The sequence below is a fragment of the Rattus norvegicus genome, chromosome 10, assembly GCF_021556685.1.
Source record: "Rattus norvegicus strain SHRSP/BbbUtx chromosome 10, alternate assembly SHRSP_T2T, whole genome shotgun sequence".
NCBI classification, from domain to species: Eukaryota; Metazoa; Chordata; class Mammalia; order Rodentia; family Muridae; genus Rattus; species Rattus norvegicus.
Window position 1 is genome coordinate 73932605 of NC_141543.1, and position 23147 is coordinate 73955751.

Below are 23147 nucleotides of genomic sequence, written 5' to 3' on the forward strand. Positions count from 1 at the left end.
GCCAAAGTTGCCTGGGGACTAGGAGATGAAAGACGGACCTGAACCGGAGCAGAGAGGTAGAGCTAGCCACTTGGTGGAAGGTAATGCCAGGATTAATCGGGATAAACTAGAAAGTTGGCTGGGAATCTGCCCTGCTATAGGCTTAAGTTTTAAAAGAGCCAAAAGCCTCGGAGTCATAATTTGTATCTCTGAAGGGTCGGAAAGTCCCGCTATATAACTACAATCACGCGGGGGCCTCTATAGATGGAAAAAAACTGACCAATGTGGGAGGAACAACGTCCTAGGGCCCCCGAGAACAAGAGAAGAGAAACAGAAAAGGAACCATGAGTCCTGAGCAATGTGTTGAATGTATGTGAACTTTACCACATCCTTCCTGCAGCCCCTCCTGTACTTAACCCTTTCTTTCAGAAAAGGACAAGGAGCAGCTTTTGGTTTAGCCTCCCCAAAATGCTTACATGAGTTCCTTCTGTATCTCCTGGCTGGCCCTCACTTCCCCCACATCCAGGCTAACTTTAAAATCCAACCTTAAGGTTTTAAAACTCCAAGTGAACTTGTAAGTTAGCCTATACATGAGAGAGAGAAAAAAGGAAACTTCATATCCAAAGCCCTGTATAAAATGCACTCTTTAATCCATTGAGTTTGGTCAAAGGTTTTTGTGACCGGTTTTATGTTACTTTGTGTCCCCCAAACTGTTTGGGTGAGAACATCTGCAGGGTAGTAGCTTCTAGGAACCTGCACCCAATTGGTTCTGATTGGTAAATAGAGATACCAAAACCAACAGTTGGACAGGGCAGACAGAACCTGGACTTTTAGTATCCCTCCACCCCTCCAGGGAGAAAGAGGGAAGAAGAGATCGGCCATTCCAGAAGGGGAGGAGAGGAGATAACACGCTCGAGAAGGTGCAGGACAGAGAGCATAACTGCCAGGTAAGAGCCAGGGGAGAACACCCCAAGAGGGCTGCCCAGCTTTGTCCAGGGCAGCTGAGATAGAATATAGAATTCAGTATGTAATGATCGGAATTATGGGTGGTCAGTGGGTTAGCCACGTGGAGGTCAGGACATAGCTCAGCCATTGAGCTGATGAAGGCATATCAAAATATAAAGGCTGTGTGTGTGTGTGTGTGTGTGTGTGTGTGTGTGTGCGCGCGCGCGCGCGCGGGCACGCCTGCCTGTACTTGCATGTGTGTGTGTGTGTTTCACTTGGGAACCCAGCACATCCCGGCCCATAGGGAGGAGCATGCCATTGTAGAGGATTATTTAACTGTTTACTGCTACAAGTTTTAGCCTAAACTGTTTATGTTTCTTTTTTTTTTTAAATGTCACATTTCTAGAACAAGGAAGTGACTCTACGTGGCCAGAGGACAGATTCCTGTGAATCTGTGTTCACTGTGGCACTGGAGACTCATAGTAGCTGAGAACTGGGTGGGCAGTGCCATCCATCAACAGAGGAAGGGACAAAGAAATGCAGACAATGGGGGTTCCACCTGCAGTACTGAGAGGGAAATGACATCTTTGCATGAAGTGACTGTGACACAACTAGTGAAAAGAGCAGGGCTCGACGTGACACATAGGAGGCATTTTCTCTAATTTGCAAGATCTATATGACTATATCTGGAAGGAAGACGGGAGCTGAGGGAAGGAGGAGAAGAATCGTGAGGAGGAGAGAAGGAAGGATGGGGAGGGAGAGTATGTGGGCATGTGCAGATGGTGAAGGGAGGAAGGAAATATTCCAGAAAGTCTGTTTGTACAGAAAGCTCTTCCCATGAAGCCAGCTTCTTTGCTACAGGATGGGGGCCGGGGGTTTCCTCTCATGATTCCAGGAGGAGAAAGAACTAGGTTGATTCTCTTGCCTCTGCAGCTTTTTACTTACCTTTAGCTCAAATACTGGCCGAGTGGCATACACTGGGGTGGTGTATATTGCCACTGCCTAGAAGAGTAACCTCTGGGAGAGCACAGATCTGCTTATGTTCCATTTACATTCCACATTTGGTGACAGCCACTCTTCACTGAGGACACAATTGCCTGAGACAAATGAATGATGGAAACTTGTTTCGTAGACTTAATGGAACTTTTCACACACACACACACACACACACACACACACACACACACACACACACACACACAATTATAGAAAAGTATGTAGAAGTAGAACATGTTTCACCCCAGGATCAGAAAGAAAAACAGCATGTGCTCTCTCGCACACAGATCTTACTACGACTCCTACTGCTACACTCTTATAGTAAGGTGAAGGAGCCCACAGGAAGTGGGGGAAAGGCTTCGAGGGGAGAAGCGGGAGAGTCAGAGCCAAAGTTATATTCTAAGTATTAACTTCTGTGCCGAAGAGGTCTATGAGACAAAACTGACTTTAATCTGGAAGCCCCTTCCCCAAAGACAAAATCTTAAAATGCAGGAGGCTACTGTTTTTTCATTTTCCTAAACATGTTTGTTTGACCCAAGGGCACCGGATGTGCTTGATCACATATAGACTGGAGGTATGGCGGAGGCAGAACCTTTGCTGTGATGAGTGCTTGCCTCTGATTGGACTTAGGCAGGAGATGTGAAGGCAGGAAATAAGTCAAGATACATGCTTGCCCCTTCCTGAATCTGGGGGGGGGGCGGGGGGAGGTACGAAGGTAGGAAGTACATTAAGATACGTGCTTGCCTCTAATTGGCCCTGATGGCAAATCCAGTGGCCTTATGGGTTTGCCTTTATATGACTACACAAACTGCCGCCTCCGCCATTTTCTGGGAACCCCAGAGTGGTTCTGGGCAGAATCCTTCATCCTGACTGGATGAAAAGAGAAAAAAAAAGAACGAAACCATGAGTGCCCCTCGTTTTCGTCACCACATACATGAAGAAAAGAAATAAAAAGCGAGGAAGAGGACAGGTTCAGGTATGGAGGAAGAAAAGTTTTATTGTGGATAAAAGGGAAACATAGTCACAGGCAGAATCAGCTTGGAGAGTCAGAACAAACATGTCCCTAGCCTTTGGAGGAGAGGGAGGGAAGAAAGAGAGGTACTAGGTACAGCAGCCAGTGTTGGCATTTTGTCTAGGCTCAGCCCCATAGTAACCTGGCAATGGCCATGTGTGCCTGACTCACTATGAAAGGGGCTGCCTATCCCTCACCCTTGCTCTCTTCTTCTCTTGTCCTTGCTCCCTTACCTTCTTCCCCTCTCTCTCCATCCCCTCCCCCCTCTCTATCTTTCTCTCTCTCTGCCTTTCTCCATCTCTACTCCCTCAACTCCTCTCCCCATGCTGTAAATAAACTCTATTCTATACTATGCCATCCTGTGGCTGGCACCTCAGGGGGAAGAGGTGCCTCAGCCTGGGCCTGCAGAGGCACCCCCTCCTCCACAACCTACCACACCTCCAGCAAACATATCCCTGCCTTCCTCTCTTTCTTTTTATAAGAAAATAGCAACGAGGAGAGACAAAGGGATCTGATAACCAAAAATGGTTGACTCCCCTGTGGAAGTATAGCTGGGGAAAGGCGGGCCAGCCCTGAGCTGGAGAATTCAGGGTAGGGAGCACGGAGAACCTAGTGCTCCTGTCTGCTTTGACATTAAATAGGCACCTCAACCATTTGTCCCAGGTTCGAGACCTAAGACTGTCCAGTATTTGATTAACGCTTGTTTCAATTTTGGCTCAAAAAGTGTGGAACTCTGCTTTCTCTCGTGAGTGTCAGGTTAAACCGGGAGGACGATAGAGCCTCTGTGAAATGTGGGTGAAAAGGTCTACCCAAATGTTTGCTTCCATGCAGGGGGAAGCTTTAAGACCTCGCTACCGGTTAGCACATCAGAGGCAGAGCCCGGAAGTCTACCTGTCCTGAGGACTTCATGCTGTTGTGGAGTTTCCCTTCAAGGTCAGCACATCCCTTATAATCCGTGGGCTGTATGAAAACTCTTCCGGTCCCTCCCTAGGCGGCATCATCGGTACTTACAAGAACTGTGATCTCTTTCAGGTATTGCTACTGGAGCAGATTAATGATTCCACCACAACCCTCAGAAAGGACTTAGAGAGATGTAGACTGGTAGTAAAAGTTTGGAAGAGTACATTGTAGTAAACTTAGGTTGAGATGCTCTTGCTGGTGGTTTTGATGTGGAAAATCTTAGGGAACAGTTTGAAATTCAGAAAGGCACAGTCTTTTGAAGACAGGAAACAAGAACAATGACCGCCCAGCTAATACTAGCTGATGTGCCTCTCTTGCTGAAGGTAGGCTGGCTTCAAGGTGATGACTAATGTCTTCTACTCATTTTTACCCTCAGATTCATGACAGGATTTATAAAAAAAAATTGTTAATAAGTAGATGTATGCCCTGAGGATTTACAGTAATAAGGACTGTTTTATATGAAGGTTTAAATTTGTGATGCTCTTAAGATTTTTATAAGATTATATCTTCAGATGGACAATAAAACAATTGCAGGATGTTGATAAGAGAAACTGGCTGAGAAAATTACCTTTCTTGCTTACACTTTGGCAATGTAACAAGTTGGTTGGTTACGAATGTATATGGGCTCTCGAGAATAGTTTGGTTTGGTTTGGTTTATCCATAACATGTAAAACATTGATCATGTGTGAGGTGTTGGGAAACATGTTTTTCCCTTATGTATACTCACTGTAATCATTCACTCAAAGGAAAATAGAATATAAACACATTGTGATATTTGAATTGCTGGAAAGATTTTGTTGGGATATACAAGTTGTGTGAGAAAAAATAAAGTTGATGGATTTTGCTCGTTGGAGCTCTGCTCCTTCTACCAAATGTATGTATGTATGCATGTATGTATGTATGTATGCATGCATGCATGTATGTATGTGTGTATGCATGTATTATGTAGTTATGTATGTATGTAGCTATATATGTTTGTAGGTATGTATGTATGCCTGTATGTATGCATGTAAGTATGTATGTATGCATGTATACATGCATGTATTTATGTAGGTATGTATGTATGTAGGTATGTGTGCATGTATGTAGGTAGATAGGTGTGTATGTATGTTTGTAGGTATGTATGTATGTATTTATGTAGGTATGCATGTATGTATGTAGGTATGTTTGTATGTAGGTAGGTATTATGCATGTATGTATGTATTATGAGTGTATGTATGCATGTACGTATGTATGTATGTTTGTATGTAGGTATGTATCTATGTGTGTATGTATGCATGTTTGTATGTAGGTATGCATGCATGTATGTATGCATGTAGGTATGTTGTAGATATGTATGTGAAAGTGTGTGTATACTTACGTATGTATATGTTCTTTCATCCTTTTCAACAGCTCCAGAGAGATTCCAGAATCTTACACTGGCCTCAGAGAATTTTTCACAGGCCCCAGGGCATACTTTACAGTTCTAGAGTATCAAGCTTGGTTCTCCCAGAGAAAAATTTGGTGAGTGATCAATCACCAACTCTGTGCCTCACCTCAGTTCATCCTGGCTGTCAGAGCTGGTCTTTGACACCCAGTGAAGAGCATAAGAGGCACTGAGAAGCAGAGGGAGTTGTGAGATGTGTGTAGCAACAACTACAGCAAAATATATAAAGTAATTCTTAGACCTGTTACTCTGTAAGCTAATTTAGAATGATGAATTAATAAACCAAGAATCTTCTTACCAGACTAAACCATGAAATCCAAAGTAAACAAGTATTACACTTTGAATGCCAATTCCAATTAACCCCACATTCTGAACCTTCCATGAGGCCCAGGGCTCAAGTTAGTATAAGGAAAGAATTTAATTATTTCAGAGGTGTCATCTGAAGGACTGGGAAACACAGCTCAGCTGACAAAGTGACTGCCCTGAACACAGAAAGACCTGAATTTGGTACCCCAATTCCACATGAAATGCCATGATTGCAGTGCTGGGGAAGTAGAGACAGGAGGACCCTGGAGCTCACTGGCTAGTAGCTTAGCCCGCCTGAGTGGTAAGCTGCAGGCCAAAGAAAGACCCTGTCTCAGAGGATGACACTGACACTGTCATTTGTTCTCCAGGAGAACAGGTACACAAGCACCTGCACATAGATCTGCACCCCGGTCAACATACATACACATAAACACGGAGTGCCACCTTCAGCCATAAAGATGTGCATTAAAGACTGCAATTAAGGGGCTGGGGATTTAGCTCAGTGGTAGAGCGCTTACCTAGGAAGCGCAAGGCCCTGGGTTCGGTCCCCAGCTCCGAAAAAAAGAACCAAAAAAAAAAAAAAAAAAAAAAAAAAAAAAAAAAAAAAAAAAAAAGACTGCAATTAAATGTGTCAAAGGAGAAAATAAGTTTTCCAGATAAGCACCAAATATGTTGAACCCACCTTTGCTGAGCTTACTAGCTTGTGACTCTTTGAAAGACTAATTTAAATTTGTGGGTCTGAATGTATGTCTTTGTGTGTGTGTGTGTGTGTGTGTGTGTGTGTGTGTTTGTGTGTGTGTGTACACATGAGTACATGAATGGAGGAGCATGTGGATGCTGGAAGAAGTTGTCACTGCCCTTGAAACTGCAGTCTCATGGGGTTGTGAACTGCATGACCTAGGTTCTGTCAATGTTGTCATGGACTTGGAGAAATGGAGTGTCATGAGAAGAGTGAGAATGAGAGTGAATATCTTGGAAAACATGGCGCCACCTCAACAAGTCAGTCCTTACGTCAGAGAAACAGCTGCATGGATTTGGTGTTGCAGCATTCTTAATAAAGTCAAATTATGAAATCAGATTAAAACTACACAGGCGGAAGACAGAAACAGAAGATGTAGTGCACACACAGGAGAGAGACAGAGAGGAGAGAAGACTGATATGAAGTCTAGAAATCATTTGTGAACACATATGTCGGTCTGCGTCTGCCCCACCATTGGTTACTACCTGTTGGTTTCAAAAAGCTGTGTTCTACATGTGAGAATAAATATACAATATTTGTCGTTCTGTATCATGTTATTTCATAGAATGCTCAGTTCCATCCATTTTTCTGTAATGATGCATCTCATTCTTCCTTATGGCTGAGTAAACCTCAGTTCAGGCTGAGCATTCAGGGACCTTAATTGTGCACACATCCGTGGTTTCCTCATCCTGCTCACCTTTGCTTATTCTGTAACTCAGCTGCTGTGAACAGGAAGACAGCCCACCTGAGTGTGTGCACATGTGTGTCGGGTGCAATGGCCTAGAGGCTTTAGGGTATGTGCACGGGAGTGTAATTTGACTATTTTTTATTTTCTTAACTTTAATAGAAAACCTTTTATTTAGTCTTGAATAATTTCCTATGTGTAACATTATATCCTGATTTTATGTGTCTCTCTGCCTTCATTCCCTAAATATTCTCCAAGCCATACGTCACATGATTTTCTCTTCCCATCCATTAATTAATTCTTTGGGGCCCACTGACTCTAGATAACTCTGCTTGCTGGAAAGTTGAATGACACTGTTGACTTAATCCTGTGCAGTTCATGATACCATGAAAAGTCCTGAGTGCAGTGGCCTCGTCATGTCCAGCAGACACAATTTCTCGGTATTCATCCTCATCCTCTGGTATTTAGAAGGTTTTTTCAAAGTTTTATCTCTGGTTGTTTTATGTGCATGCCTATGTGGTGGCTTGAGTAGGTTTGGCCCCCATAGATGCATGTGTTTCAGTACTGGACCATGGAGAGTGGCATTATTAGGAGGTGTTACGTTGTTGGAGTAGGTGTTGTCTTGTAGGAAGAAGCATGTCACTGTGCAGACAACCTTTAAAGTCTCCTATGCTCAGGCTCCACACAGTATGGAATCAGAACCTCCTCCTGGCTGCCTGTGGGAAACGGTCCCCTTCTGCAGCTTGCCGATCAAGACAGGACTCTTGGCTCCTCCAGGACTATGTTTGCCTGGGGGTTGCCATGCTTCCAGCTCAAGATAATGAACTGAACCTCTGAAACAGTGAGTCAACCCCAATTAAATGTTTTACTTTGTAAGAGTTGTCCTGCACATGTTGTCCCTTCACAGCAATAGAACACTAAGATTGTGGTTTTTGCCTGTGTACATGTATGTGTACATGGTGTGTTCTTGGTGCCCACAGAAGCTAGAAAAGGCTGATCTCTGGAACTGAAGTTACAGATGGTAGTGAGCTGCCAGTCACGACAGGACTTTGCCTACTTTTTGGGTTCTTACACAGCCTTTCTCCCCCCTTTTCTTAATCTAGCTAATACCCTAATACCCGTTAGGAGAGAATAGGGGGATAGAAGGTGTTGTGTTGTGTTTTATAAAGGAGAGAAGGAATATGTTTGGTGGATGTGTAGCCAGGTGTGTGGGAAGGGGGTGTCTCTGCAGGCCCATGCTGAGGCATCCCTTCCCCCTGAGGGACCAGCCACACAATGGTATAGGATAGAATAGAGTTTATTTAGTCATTGGAAACTGAGTTTAGGTAAGGAAGTAGCAGGTTACATCTGTGGGAGCTTACATCTGAACTTATGTAGTGTTTATCATGAAGTCTGTAAGAAATCTAGCAGTCTTAGCTAGTCAACCAATTTATTAATGAGCAAATACAGTGGTGGGTTACCTATTGTAAGGAGCTAGGTCTGTTTTCTAACTGTCAAGCTACAGTTACCTTAGCTGTCAATATAGTCAGAAATCTGGGAATGAATTATAACCTGGTAGTCATGTACTAATACAAATGACAGAGCTTCACCTATGGTCCACTACCTAAACAGTTCTCAGGTCCCTGTGGTCTCCATGGCAACATGGCTGTAGTCAGTCTGGTTTTCAGCCCAGAAGAAAGAAAAATCCCTTTTCCTGTGGAGTTAGATACATGTAAAATGAGAAATGATCCACCTTGACTTGGGCAATATGAGACATTTGACTCTCAGGGTATCCTGGATTGTTCACAGTGTAGAGCTAGCACTGGCAGTGGGCAAGGCAATGGTGGTGTTTCTCAATGGTTACCATACTGCAATCCAGGTAGACCCTTGTTGCTGTGACCATATCTTCTCAGAGACCTTAGGGCATAACGGTCAGACTTTGGAATTCTCTGTTGACAACAGTATCTATTGAACATACATGAGTTGGACAACCTGTGTTTGCTTTCGAGAATGTACTAGCTAAGAGAGCACACTATACCTGAAAGGCAGTAGAAAAACTAAGGGTCAGCATATCTTTATAAAAGGCAGTGGTCTTTAACCTTGTATTGTTTAAAAAAAAAATCATTATTTGCCAAGGTAGGATACAATGGAAACCTTATCTTGTTAAGTGACCTTGACTTCTTAAGTGACTTATATCAGTAGAGAAAAGGCGTGAAGAGGTACACACACAGAGACAAATGACAGTTTTGTCTGTTGTACACTTGGCTTAGAGTCAATGTGGACCAGATTGGAAATGAACCAGAGGGCTGACAGTGGTGGCTCTGGGCTGCAGGCTCTGGGCAGGCAGTGCCTGATTCCCCTGGAAAGAACTGAGAATGAAACAGAGAACATCAGAGGAGCTGGGGAGAGGCTCTAGGGACTGGCGTTGCTGTAACTAATGCAAAGAGAGCAGATGGCTATACACGTGCGATCCTAGCCCTGATCAACACTGAAGTTTTGACCTGCTCTGGTTAGACCTGGGCGGGTTCACTGAGCCAGAGACAGGCACACTCTCACGTGTAGCTGAGGCACCTGGTACCCCAAGCTGTGGCAGGGGCTGGAGATTCCTGTGCACAGCCTGCAGACCCCCAGGAACCACAAAAGGCCAGATGGCATGCACACTGAGAGAGAAGTTTTCTCCCCTCCCCTACCTGCCTGTCACCCTAGCTGTCCAGCACACAGAGACAGCAGCAGTGAAAGTGGCAGCACAAGTCTACCTGCACAGCACAGACACAAGCAAGTGGGACAGGGCGAAAGCTGCATTTTCTGCCGCAGCCTCAGAGCTCCTACCCACATCACAAATGCTGGACAGCCAGGTGGGGAGAGTCAGAGAGACAGAGACAGAGAGAAAGACAGAGTAGGGGTCAGGGTAGACAACCAAGGGAAAGCAGCAGCCTTTCAGCTACAAGCGGCAGGGCAAGAGAATGGAGGGGAGAAGGGAAAGCCTACGGATGGTGAGGTAGAAAGTTGTTTTAAAAGTGCCAGTTAAATGGCCATGTAGAGATAGTGTTTGCTGGGTACTGTGAATTAGACCTAGAAATGCCCGGTAAGTAGGGACAAAGCAGCAAAGACCAACACGTTTGGTGTGGAAGTTGTGTGCGCAGGAAGCTAAGCTCTGAGTGACTCCAAAAAGAAACAGGAGAGAGCACACATTAGCAACTTGGCAGCACACCTAAAAGCTCTAGAACAAAAAGAAGCAAATATATCCAAGCGAAGTAGAAGGCAGGAAATAATCAAACTCAGGGCTGAAATCAACCAAGTAGAAACAAAAAGGAGTATACAAAGAATCAACAGAACCAGGAGCTGGTTTTTTGAAAAAATCAAGGAGATAGATAAACCCTTAGCCAGACTAACCAGAGGGCACAGAGAGTGTATCCAAATTAACAAAATCAGGAATGAAGAGGGAGACATAACCACAGAAACTGAGGAAATTTAAAAAAAGTCAGATCCTACTACAAAAGCCTATATTCAACAAACTTGGAAAATCTGGAGGAAATGGACAATTTTATAGACAGATACCAGATACCGAAGTTAAATCAGGACCAGATAAACCATCTAAACATCCCACAACTCCTAAAGCATTAGAAGCAGTTACTAAAAGTCTTCCAACCAAGAAGAGCCCAGGACCAGATGGGTTTAGTGTAGAATTCTATCAGACCTTCATAGAAGACCTCATACCAATACCTGTCCAAACTATTCCACAAAATAGAAACAGAAGGAGCACTGCCCAGTTCCTTCTATGATACCACAATTATTCTTATACTTAAACCACACAAGACCCTACAAAGAAAGAGAACTTCAGAACAATTTCCCTTATGAATATTGACACAAAAATACTCAAGAAAATTCTTGCAAACAAAACCCAGGAACACATCAAAACAATCATCCATCATGATCAAGTAGGTGTCATCCCAGGCATGCAGGGATGGTTCAGTATACAGAAATCCATCAAAGTAATCCACTATGTAAACAAACTCAAAGAAAAAAACCATGATCATTTCATTAGATGCTGAGAAAGCATTTAACAAAATTTAACACCCCCTCATGATTAAAGTCTTGAAAAGATCAGGATTCAAGGCCCATACTTAGACACAGTAAAAGCAATGTAAAGCAAACCAATAGCCAACATTAAGCTAAATGGAGAGAAACTTGAAGCAACCCCAATAAAACCAGGGACTAAAGGTTGCACACTGTCTCCCTAATTATTCAATATAGTCCTTGAAGTTCTAGCCAGAGCAATCAGACAACAAAAGGAGATCAAAGGGATACAAATTGGAAAGGAAGAAGTCAAAATATCACTATTTGCCGGTGATATGATAGTATACTTAAGTGACCCCAAGACTTCCACCAGAGAACTACTAAGCCTGATAAACAACTTCAGCAAAGTGGCTGTGTATAAAATTAAACAAATCAGTAGCCTTCCTCTACTCAAAGGATAAACAGGCTGAGAAAGACATTAAAGAAATGACACCCTTCACAATAGTCACAAATAACATAAAATGCCTCCATGTGACTCTAACCAAGCAAGTGAAAGATCTGTAGGACAAGAACTTCAAAACACTTGAATGACCCTAGATACAACCCACAGACCAATGAAGCTCAAGAAGGATGACCAAAGTGTGGTGTTTCAGTCCTTCTTAAAAGGTGGAACAAAAATATTCATAGGAGAGGATATGGAGAGAAAGTTTGGAGCAGAGACTGAAGGAATGGCCATTCAGAGCCTGCCCCACCTGGATACACAGCATATATACATACAGCCTGATGTAGTGAAAGATCCCCGAAGAGAGAGACCCTTATTCAAGTCTTGGGAAACCGCGGACCCCAGACACAGAGAGACCATTTTGGATGTAATAAGCAAAGGTGAGGTTTATTACGAAGATCTATTACGGGGATCACCGGGCCGACACGTATCCCACGCAGGAGACAGAGGTGTCGACCCGGACTTTTAGAAGCAAGGGGTTTTTATAGGGTGAGGAACAGGGGGTTGGGGACAGTCGGCGCGGCTATAAGTGATTGGCTCATTCAAACATAGCAGTAGATTACAGCACAGCAGAAGAGTACCTGCTGACTGGGGCGTTCAGGACTTGAGAAGCTAGGGGCTTACCAGGGTTTGAAGGACATCTGATTAAGGCGTGACTCTGAGTAAGCTGGGGGAGGTGCCCTCCTGCCAAATGGTTTATGAGTCAGTCCTGATAGCTTGGGCTGGTTCCTGCATTCCTTTTCTTTATCTTTATGGCCTGTCAGTCCTGGCTGCAGTGTTTAGCCCTGAGTCTGTGGATTTTGAAACTTATTCTTTTAATTTTATATTGTTAAACCTTAAATCTGTATAATTTTCCTTTCAGTAGCTGTCTCCTGAGAGTCTCAGTCAGAATGTTGCTGTAAAAATATAAAAATGTCTTTTATTCCCCATTACGTCCGGCACTGTGGTGCCCCAAGATATCCGCTCGATATCCTAAGTCTCAGTCAGCAAAGCGTCTCACCTTTGCTCCATCCCTGTTTCCAACTCTGTGGTGGCTCAGTGCCTCCCGCCTCCGCACACTTTCCTACACTTAAATGGCTACATGAAAGAACACACAACACAATAACCTTTGATCCAGTTGATAAGATAGAATTGCCCACCTAAACATACAGAGCCCAGCACCATCCATCCCTTAAGCACATTAAGAACAACCTGTAATACAGAGTGGAATCTTGACGTCAGCTTCCATGTTGTCCGACAGCTCCTTTCTCTCCCCTCTGTCTCTCCCTCTTTCTGTTCCAGTCTCCTCCTCTTCCTTCAAATTTTCTCCCGCCTTCTCATCCAATTACAGGCCTCCTTCTATCCTGTAGGTGCCCTCACCTGTATTTTACAAATTAAATGGAGAGAAGGTTCTGGTGAAGTCATGTGACTCCTGAGTAATGACTAGGCAGCCATCCTTGGGGCAGCAGAATTAACCTCAAAATGCAGATAACTACAGAGCAAACCACAACACCAGAGCAAGTCAAATACAGAGGCCAATGCTAGCAGCAAGCCATTGAACTGAGAACAGGGTCCCTGTTGGAGGAATTAGAGAAAGGACTGAAGGAGCTGAAGGGGCTTGCAACCCCATTAGAACAACAATACCAACCAACCAGAGTTCCCCAGGGACTAAACCACTACCCAAAGAATATACATGGACTGACTCGTGGTTCCAGCTGCATATGTAGCAGAGGATGGCTTTGTTGGGCACCAATGGGAGGAAAAGCCCTTGGTCCTGCCAAGGCTGGACTCCTGCCCCAACCCCCGCCCCAATTCAGGAGCATGTCAGTGGGGAATGGGAAGGCGGTAGTTGCGGTGGGAACACCCTTCTAGTAGAAGGGGAGGGGGATGGGATATGGGGCTTATGGCTGGGAAACCGAGGAAACTACAGGCTCATGCTGAGGCATCTCTTCCCCCTGAGGGACCAGCCACACACACAATGGTATAGTTAGAATATAGTTTAGTCAGGGCATGGAGAGGGGAGTTGAAGGAGTAGAGACAAAGAAAGGCAGAGAGACAGAGAGAGAGTGAGGGGGAGAGGGAGAGGGAGAGAAGAAGCTGGCTGTGAGCATTTGGAGAGAGAGGGAACAGGAGCAAGAGGGCAGAGCAAGACAGAGAGGAGGGGCGAGCAGCCTCTTTTATAGTAGTCAGACACACCTGGCTATTGCCAGGTAACTGTGGGGTGGAGCCTACACTAAATGCCAAGAGGAGAGAGGGGGGGTGATGTTTCATTAGACTACTTCCTTCGGATTAGAGGCATTGAGTCTTAGGGAAAGTTTTTTTTTTAAAGATTTATTTATTGTATGTATGTGAGTACACTGTCACTATCTTCAGACACACCAGAAAAAGACATCAGATTCCATTACAGATGGTTGTGAGCCACCATGTGCTTGCTATGAATTGAACTCAGGACCTCTGGAAGAGCAGTCAGTGCTCTTAACCACTGAGCCATGTCTCCAGCCCTTAAGGAAAGTTTTATCTTTGCTGTCAGAATATCTAATTTCTTCTTTGGGCAAGACTACTTAAGCAGCCACAGCCAACAGCAACAATGACCACAATGACTAAGAAGGACCAACAGCAACCCCACCTCTTAGGGTCCTAGCTAGGAGTTCCCAGAACTCCAAACATCATGTAATCACAGAAAGTGTCTGCAGCTGACAAAAACACCCCTCTGCTGGAGCACAAGGCAAATCATGGTCAGCCGCTGTGGACAGTCTGAAGCAGCCCCAGACCCCACACCTGGAATTAAAACTATTTTCTGAGATTTCCTTTTTTTTTTTTAAAGAAACCAAACTCTCACCACATTTCCCACTTCCTGTTTTAAGACATTAATTTTGCTGTGTTTAGTGGGAAATTATAAACAAAGACATTGTATAAGAACTGTTGTGGGTAATTTTAAAAAACATGCTCCTGCCTTTGCCCGGGAGTTCAGCCCTTGCTCCAGCCTCTCCTGGCTTAGCTTCACCAAGCCACCATCACTGACCCGGCTTTTCTCTCTACCCACCTTTGCTCCAAGGAATGAAAAACACATGGACAGTTTTATTACTTTAGAATTTGCCTACTAACACAATTGCTGGACACAAAATCTCCTGCCCTGAATTTACCAGCTAGCCTGTAGCAGCCAGCCTCCGCCGGCCGACCTCGACCTCGACCTCGACCTAGACCTCGACCTCCTTCGATATCTGCCAGTGGTGGAGGCCGCTGTGTACTGCTCCCCCAAGATCTTAACATGATAGCTGAGTGCTGCTCATTCCAAAGCCTGGCCAAAAAGCACCCTTCTCTCTTCCTCCTGGGACCTTGAAGTCCTACCTGTCCCTTCAGCCCAAGAATTGCCCCACAGCCTCCTTTATTGACCAATTCAAGAACCAATTAGGGAACCAGCCCTTACTATCAGCACCTTCCCCTATATCTCACCTTTTCTGTCCAATAAAAAACAAACCAAAAAAAAGCCTCTTTTCCCAGATGTAAATTGAACAAAACCATAACAATTAAGTAAATTACACAGTATGAGGTACAAAGGACAGCCAACCCATCAATTTGTCAGTTAGACAAAGTACTGTACCATATTTCCTAATGGAATTATGATTCTATCCCTGGATTATGTTTAGATTTTTAGCCTGTAACATCACTTGAAAACCATGTCATCTACTCTATAAACTCTCTCTATGTTAACCAACTTGACTTTGATTGTGAGACTAAAACTAGTCTTTAACCCCATCAGATAGCTGAGAACAACTAAACATTACCTGAAAATATAGGAAGCACAGAACATAGCTTTTGAAACTTAATCAATCTCTAGAGCCAGTTGACTACCTGGACAGTCCCCCATTCTTCAATACCTAGGAGCATTTGTCTTCAGCCCCCTGGCCAAGGATCATCCATCTGATAGACTTGTCAAAGAGAATTATATGAAGGACCGCTGACCTTAATGGTGATTTAGTATCCCAGGCCACCCCTCCTCTATCTCTGGCAGTGCAATGGGTTTGAGATTAATCCTTTCTTTTAAAACAGGCTGTTTCATCCCTGTGGTCTGTGAAGCCACCCACCAAGCTCCTCATGCCTTCCAGGGACTGCAGGGACTGAACACTGAAAGTGCATAACACTGAAAAGGACCACAATCTGCTTCCAGCAGTTTCTTTCCCACTTTCCTCCCAGGAAAGGTCCTGCTTTCTTGCCCAGTCACTGGGTCCGAGACTTTTGGTTTTTCCCTTTCTGGTCTCCTTGTCTCCCATGTGCTTCAACCTCCACCCATAATTTTTCTAGTTGTAAAGGCATTCTCCAAACTTCTTATGAAATGGAATGAATATAGGAAGAAGAAATACACACACACACACACTCACACACACACACACACACAAACACACTCACACACACAAACACACTCACAAACACACACACAAATACACTCAAACACACACACAAACAAACACACACACTCACACACACAAACACACTGACACACACACTACAACAGAAAGTGCCCTCTGGAGCCAAATGGGGGATATTCAAGCAGAAGAAGCCACAAATAGATTTTCTGCTGGCTGTTCCCTGCAATTTCCTTTCTAGCCTCTAAAATAAAATTCCCCATTCTGCCTCACCTCGTGTTGGGCACAACTTGTAGCCAGACTTTTTTTTTTAATTTTTTTTATTAACTTTAATATTTCTTATTTACATTTCGAGTGTTATTCCCTTTCCCGGTTTCCGGGCCAACCTCCCCCTAGCCCCTCCCCCTCCCCTTCTTTATGGGTGTTCCCCTCCCCATCCTCCCCCCATTGCCGCCCACCCCCAGCAGTCACGTTCACTGGGGGTTCAGTCTTAGCAGGACCAAGGGCTTCCCCTTCCACTGGTGATCTTACTAGGCTATTCATTGCTACCTATGAGGTCAGAGTCCAGAGTCCAGGGTCAGTCCATGTATAGTCTTTAGGTAGTGGCTTAGTCCCTGGGAGCTCTGGTTGCTTGGCATTGTTGTTCATATGGGGTCTCGAGCCCCTTCAAGCTCTTCCAGTTCTTTCTCTGATTCCTTCAACGGGGGTCCTGTTCTCAGTTCAGTGGTTTGCTGCTGGCATTCGCCTCTGTATTTGCTGTATTCTGGCTGTGTCTCTCAGGAGAGATCGACGTCCGGCTCCTGTCGGTCTGCACTTCTTTGCTTCATCCATCTTGTCTAATTGGGTGGCTGTATATGTATGGGCCACATGTGGGGCAGACTCTGAATGGGTGTTCCTTCTGTCTCTGTTTTAATCTTTGCCTCTCTCTTCCCTGCCAAGGATATTCTTGTTTCCCTTTTAAAGAAGGAGTGAAGCATTCACATTTTGATCACCGTCTTGAGTTTCATGTGTTCTATGCATCTAGGGTAATTCAAGCATTTGGGCTGATAGCCACTTATCAATGAGTGCATACCATGTGTGTTTTTCCGTGATTGGGTTAGCTCACTCAGAATGATATTTTCCAGTTCTATCCATTTGCCTATGAATTTCATAAAGTCATTGTTTTTGATAGCTGAGTAATATTCCATTGTGTAGATGTACCACATTTTCTGTATCCATTCCTCTGTTGAAGGGCTTCTGGTTACTTTCCAGCTTCTGGCTATTATAAATAAGGCTGCTATGAACATAGTGGAGCATGTGTCTTTTTTATATGTTGGGGCATCTTTTGGGTATATGCCCAAGAGAGGTATAGCTGGGTCCTCAGGCAGTTCAATGTTCAATTTTCTGAGGACCCTCCAGACTGATTTCCAGAATGGTTGTACCAGTCTGCAATCCCACCAACAATGGAGGAGTGTTCCTCTTTCTCCACATCCTCGCCAGCATCTGCTGTCACCTGAGTTTTTGATCTTAGCCATTCTCACTGGTGTGAGGTGAAATCTCAGGGTTGTTTTGATTTGCATTTCCCTTATGACTAAAGATGTTGAACATTTCTTTAGGTGTTTCTCAGCCATTTGGCATTCCTCAGCTGTGAATTCTTTGTTTAGCTCTGAACCCCATTTTTTAATAGGGTTATTTGTCTCTCTGCGGTCTAACTTCTTGAGTTCTTTGTATATTTTGGCTATAAGCCCTCTATCTGTTGTAGGATTGGTAAAGATATTATCCCAATCTGTTGGTTGCCGTTTTGTCCTAACCACAGTGTCCTTTGCCTTACAGAAGCTTTGCAGTTTTATGAGATCCCATTTGTCGATTCTTGATCTTAGAGCATAAGCCATTGGTGTTTTGTTCAGGAAATTTTTTCCAGTGCCCATGTGTTCAAGATGCTGCCCTAGTTTTTCTTCTCTTAGTTTGAGTGTATCTGGTTTGATGTGGAGGTCCTTGATCCACTTGGACTTAAGCTTTGTACAGGGTGATAAGCATGGATCGATCTGCATTCTTCTACATGTTGACCTCCAGTTAAACCAGCACCATTTGCTGAAAATGCTATCTTTTTTCCATTGGATGGTTTGTAGCCAGACTTTTAGCTACTTTGTGGGTTATTTTTTCTACTACCCTTCATCCCCTTTCTTCAAACCCTTTCAACCACCTAACACTATCTAAGAGGGAAGAAGGATAGAGGGGAAAGTAAGTTATGTTATTGTTAGACCACTGCCCGCTGATAAGGGGCACTGAGTTACTTGGGGCAAGTTTGATCTTTGCTCTCAGGATATCTAATTTCCTGTTGTTGTTGTTGTTGTTGTTGGTGGTGGTGGTGGTGGTGGTGGTGGTGGTGGTGGTGTTTCTTCTTTGGGCAAGATTACTTCAGAAACCACAACCTACAGAAACCCACCAACAATGACCTACACCAACCAACAGTAGTCTTGCCTCTCACGGTCCTAGCATTTATGAACCCTCTGAAGAGGTCCAAGATTCCAAATGTCATATTATCACAGAAATGTCTGCAGCTGACAAAACCATGCTTCTGATAGAGCACAAAACAAATCACCTGCTGTGGACAATCTGAAGTAGCCCCTTCCCATACCTGGGAGTACAATGAAAATATACTCTTACGATGTTTCTGTGTTTTTTAAAGAAACCAAAATTCTCACTATAGCCAGGTCAATATAGTGAACCAAAGTTGAGTCCTCTGGAAGGACGGCAAGTTCTCTTAACCACAGGTCCATTTCTCTAGCCTCTACCTCTCAGCTCTGACATTTTTTCATGCACTCCCTTCTGCAGTGTTCCTCAAACGTTACAGGGTAGGTCACCTTGATATTCCATTTAAGAAAAAGCAATTATGCAAACCCCGTGGGAGAGAGACCTCACCGCCTGATCAAGTGGGCACTCCTGAGGCTGCAGAGCGGAGGAGACCACCAACACTGCCCACCCCTGCCCATATCCCTGGCCCAAGAGGCAACTGTATAAGGCCTCTGGGTTCCCGTAGGGGAGGGCCCGGGAGCGGCAGGACCCCTGCGCCTGAGACACTGCCGGAACCTGAAGGAAACAGACCGGATAAACAGTTCTCTGCACCCAAATCCCGTGGGAGGGAGAGCTGAACCTTCAGAGAGGCGGACACGCCTGGGAAACCAGAAGAGACTGCACTCTGTGCACATCCAGGCGCCAGAGGAAAACACCAAACGCCATCTGGAACCCTGGTGCACGGAGGCTCCTGGAAAGAGCGGCGCAGATCTTCCCGGTTGCTGCCACAGCGGAGAGGACTTAGGCAGTACCCCACGAGCAAACTTGAGCCTTGGAACTGCAGGTAGGACCAACTTTTCCCCTGCAAGAAACCTGCCTGGTGAACTCAGGACACACAGAGGCAAAATTCCTCTAAGGCCGGGCACTTCCTGTGTTTACCGGAAGTCCCACACCGGCGGATCCCGGACCGCAGCAGCTCCCTGCTCCCAAACCCCGTGGGAGAGAGACCTCACCGCCTGATCAGGTGGGCACTCCTGAGGCTGCAGAGCGGAGGAGACCACCAACACTGCCCACCCCTGCCCACATCCCTGGCCCAAGAGGCAACTGTATAAGGCCTCTGGGTTCCCATAGGGGAGGGCCCGGGAGCGGCACGACCCCTGCGCCTGAGACACTGCCGGAACCTGAAGGAAACAGACCGGATAAACAGTTCTCTGCAACCAAATCCCGTGGGAGGGAGAGCTGAACCTTCAGACAGGCGGACACGCCTGGGAAACCAGAAGAGACTGCACTCTGTGCACATCCAGGCGCCAGAGGAAAACACCAAACGTCATCTGAAACCCTGGTGCACGGAGGCTCCCGGAAGGAGCGGCACAGATTTTCCCGGTTGCTGCCACAGCGGAGAGGACTTAGGCAGTACCCCACGAGCAAACTTGAGCCTTGGAACCACAGGTAGGACCAACTTTTCCCCTGCAAGAAACCTGCCTGGTGAACTCAAGACACAGGCCCACAGGAAGAGCTGAAGACCTGTAGAGAGGAAAAACTACACGCCCGAAAGCAGAACACTCTGTCCCCATAACTGGCTGAAAGAAAACAGGAAAACAGGTCTACAGCACTCCTGACACACAGGTTATAGGACAGTCTAGCCACTGTCAGAAATAGCAGAACAAAGTAACACTAGAGATAATCTGATGGCGAGAGGCAAGCGCAGGAACCCAAGCAACATAAACCAAGACTACATGGCATCATCGGAGCCCAATTCTCCCACCAAAGCAAACACGGAATATCCAAACACACCAGAAAAGCAAGACCTAGTTTCAAAATCATATTTGATCATGATGCTGGAGGACTTCAAGAAAGACATAAAGAACTCCCTTAGAGAACAAGTAGAAGCCTACAGAGAGGAATCGCAAAAATCCCTGAAAGAATTCCAGGAAAACACAATCAAACAGTTGAAGGAATTAAAAATGGAAATAGAAGCAATCAAGAAAGAACACATGGAAACAACCCTGGACATAGAAAATCAAAAGAAAAGACAAGGAGCTGTAGATACAAGCTTCACCAACAGAATTCAAGAGATGGAAGAGAGAATCTCGGGAGCAGAAGATTCCATAGAAATCATTGACTCAACTGTCAAAGATAATGTAAAGCGGAAAAAGCTACTGGTCCAAAACATACAGGAAATCCAGGACTCAATGAGAAGATCAAACCTAAGGATAATAGGTATAGAAGAGAGTGAAGACTCCCAGCTCAAAGGACCAGTAAATATCTTCAACAAAATCATAGAAGAAAACTTCCCTAACCTAAAAAAAGAGATACCCATAGGCATACAAGAAGCCTACAGAACTCCAAATAGATTGGACCAGAAAAGAAACACCTCCCGTCACATAATTGTCAAAACACCAAACGCACAAAATAAAGAAAGAATATTAAAAGCAGTAAGGGAAAAAGGTCAAGTAACATATAAAGGCAGACCTATCAGAATCACACCAGACTTTTCGCCAGAAACTATGAAGGCCAGAAGATCCTGGACAGATGTCATACAGACCCTAAGAGAACACAAATGCCAGCCCAGGTTACTGTATCCTGCAAAACTCTCAATTAACATAGATGGAGAAACCAAGATATTCCATGACAAAACCAAATTTACACAATATCTTTCTACAAGTCCAGCACTACAAAGGATAATAAAGGGTAAAGCCCAACATAAGGAGGCAAGCTATACCCTAGAAGCAAGAAACTAATCATCTTGGCAACAAAACAAAGAGAATGAAAGCACACAAACATAACCTCACTTCCAAATATGAATATAACGGGAAGCAATAATCACTATTCCTTAATATCTCTCAATATCAATGGCCTCAACTCCCCAATAAAAAGACATAGATTAACAAACTGGATACGCAACGAGGACCCTGCATTCTGCTGCCTACAGGAAACACACCTCAGAGACAAAGACAGACATTACCTCAGAGTGAAAGGCTGGAAAACAATTTTCCAAGCAAATGGTCAGAAGAAGCAAGCTGGAGTAGCCATTCTAATATCAAATAAAATCAATTTTCAACTAAAAGTCATCAAAAAAGATAAGGAAGGACACTTCATATTCATCAAAGGAAAAATCCACCAAGATGAACTCTCAATCCTAAATATCTATGCCCCAAATACAAGGGCACCTACATATGTAAAAGAAACCTTACTAAAGCTCAAAACACACATTGCACCTCACACAATAATAGTGGGAGATTTCAACACCCCACTCTCATCAATGGACAGATCATGGAAACAGAAATTAAACAGAGATGTAGACAGACTAAGAGAAGTCATGAGCCAAATGGACTTAACGGATATTTATAGAACATTCTATCCTAAAGCAAAAGGATATACCTTCTTCTCAGCTCCTCATGGTACTTTCTCCAAAATTGACCATATAATTGGTCAAAAAACGGGCCTCAACAGGTACAGAAAGATAGAAATAATCCCATGCGTGCTATCGGACCACCACGGCCTAAAACTGGTCTTCAATAACAATAAGGGAAGAATGCCCACATATACGTGGAAATTGAACAATGCTCTACTCAATGATAACCTGGTCAAGGAAGAAATAAAGAAAGAAATTAAAAACTTTTTAGAATTTAATGAAAATGAAGGTACAACATACCCAAACTTATGGGACACAATGAAAGCTGTGCTAAGAGGAAAACTCATAGCGCTGAGTGCCTGCAGAAAGAAACAGGAAAGAGCATATGTCAGCAGCTTGACAGCACACCTAAAAGCTCTAGAACAAAAAGAAGCAAATACACCCAGGAGGAGTAGAAGGCAGGAAATAATCAAACTCAGAGCTGAAATCAACCAAGTAGAAACAAAAAGGACCATAGAAAGAATCAACAGAACCAAAAGTTGGTTCTTTGAGAAAATCAACAAGATAGATAAACCCTTAGCCAGACTAATGAGAGGACACAGAGAGTGCGTCCAAATTAACAAAATCAGAAATGAAAAGGGAGACATAACTACAGATTCAGAGGAAATTCAAAAAATCATCAGATCTTACTATAAAAACCTATATTCAACAAAACTTGAAAATCTTCAGGAAATGGACAATTTCCTAGACAGATACCAGGTATCGAAGTTAAATCAGGAACAGATAAACCAGTTAAACAACCCCATAACTCCTAAGGAAATAGAAGCAGTAATTAAAGGTCTCCCAACCAAAAAGAGCCCAGGTCCAGACGGGTTTAGTGCAGAATTCTATCAAACCTTCATAGAAGACCTTATACCAATATTATCCAAACTATTCCACAAAATTGAAACAGATGGAGCCCTACCGAATTCCTTCTATGAAGCCACAATTACTCTTATACCTAAACCACACAAAGACCCAACAAAGAAAGAGAACTTCAGACCAATTTCCCTTATGAATATCGACGCAAAAATACTCAATAAAATTCTGGCAAACCGAATTCAAGAGCACATCAAAACAATCATCCACCATGATCAAGTAGGCTTCATCCCAGGCATGCAGGGATGGTTTAATATAAGGAAAACCATCAACGTGATCCATCATATAAACAAACTGAAAGAACAGAACCACATGATCATTTCATTAGATGCTGAGAAAGCATTTGACAAAATTCAACACCCCTTCATGATAAAAGTCCTGGAAAGAATAGGTATTCAAGGCCCATACCTAAACATAGTAAAAGCCATATACAGCAAACCAGTTGCTAACATTAAACTAAATGGAGAGAAACTTGAAGCAATCCCACTAAAA

At 44.1% G+C, this 23147-nt stretch overlaps 1 protein-coding gene across 4 annotated transcripts in view; it reads left to right on the plus strand.

Moving 5' to 3' along the window:
- Nucleotides 1–23147, plus strand: part of Slfn3 (schlafen 3) — a 41942-nt gene continuing 18795 nt past the window's right edge. Inside the window, exons 1-4 of one of the 4 annotated variants that reach the window (XM_087573801.1) lie at nt 1–80; nt 833–926; nt 3764–3964; nt 5285–5395. The gene's annotated coding sequence lies outside the window, so the exon portion shown is untranslated. Of the gene's footprint in view, nt 81–832; nt 927–2629; nt 2897–3763; nt 3965–5284; nt 5396–23147 lie in introns of those variants that run through there. The other 3 variants (XM_087573802.1, NM_001430257.1, XM_087573803.1) reach the window with 3 other exon arrangements.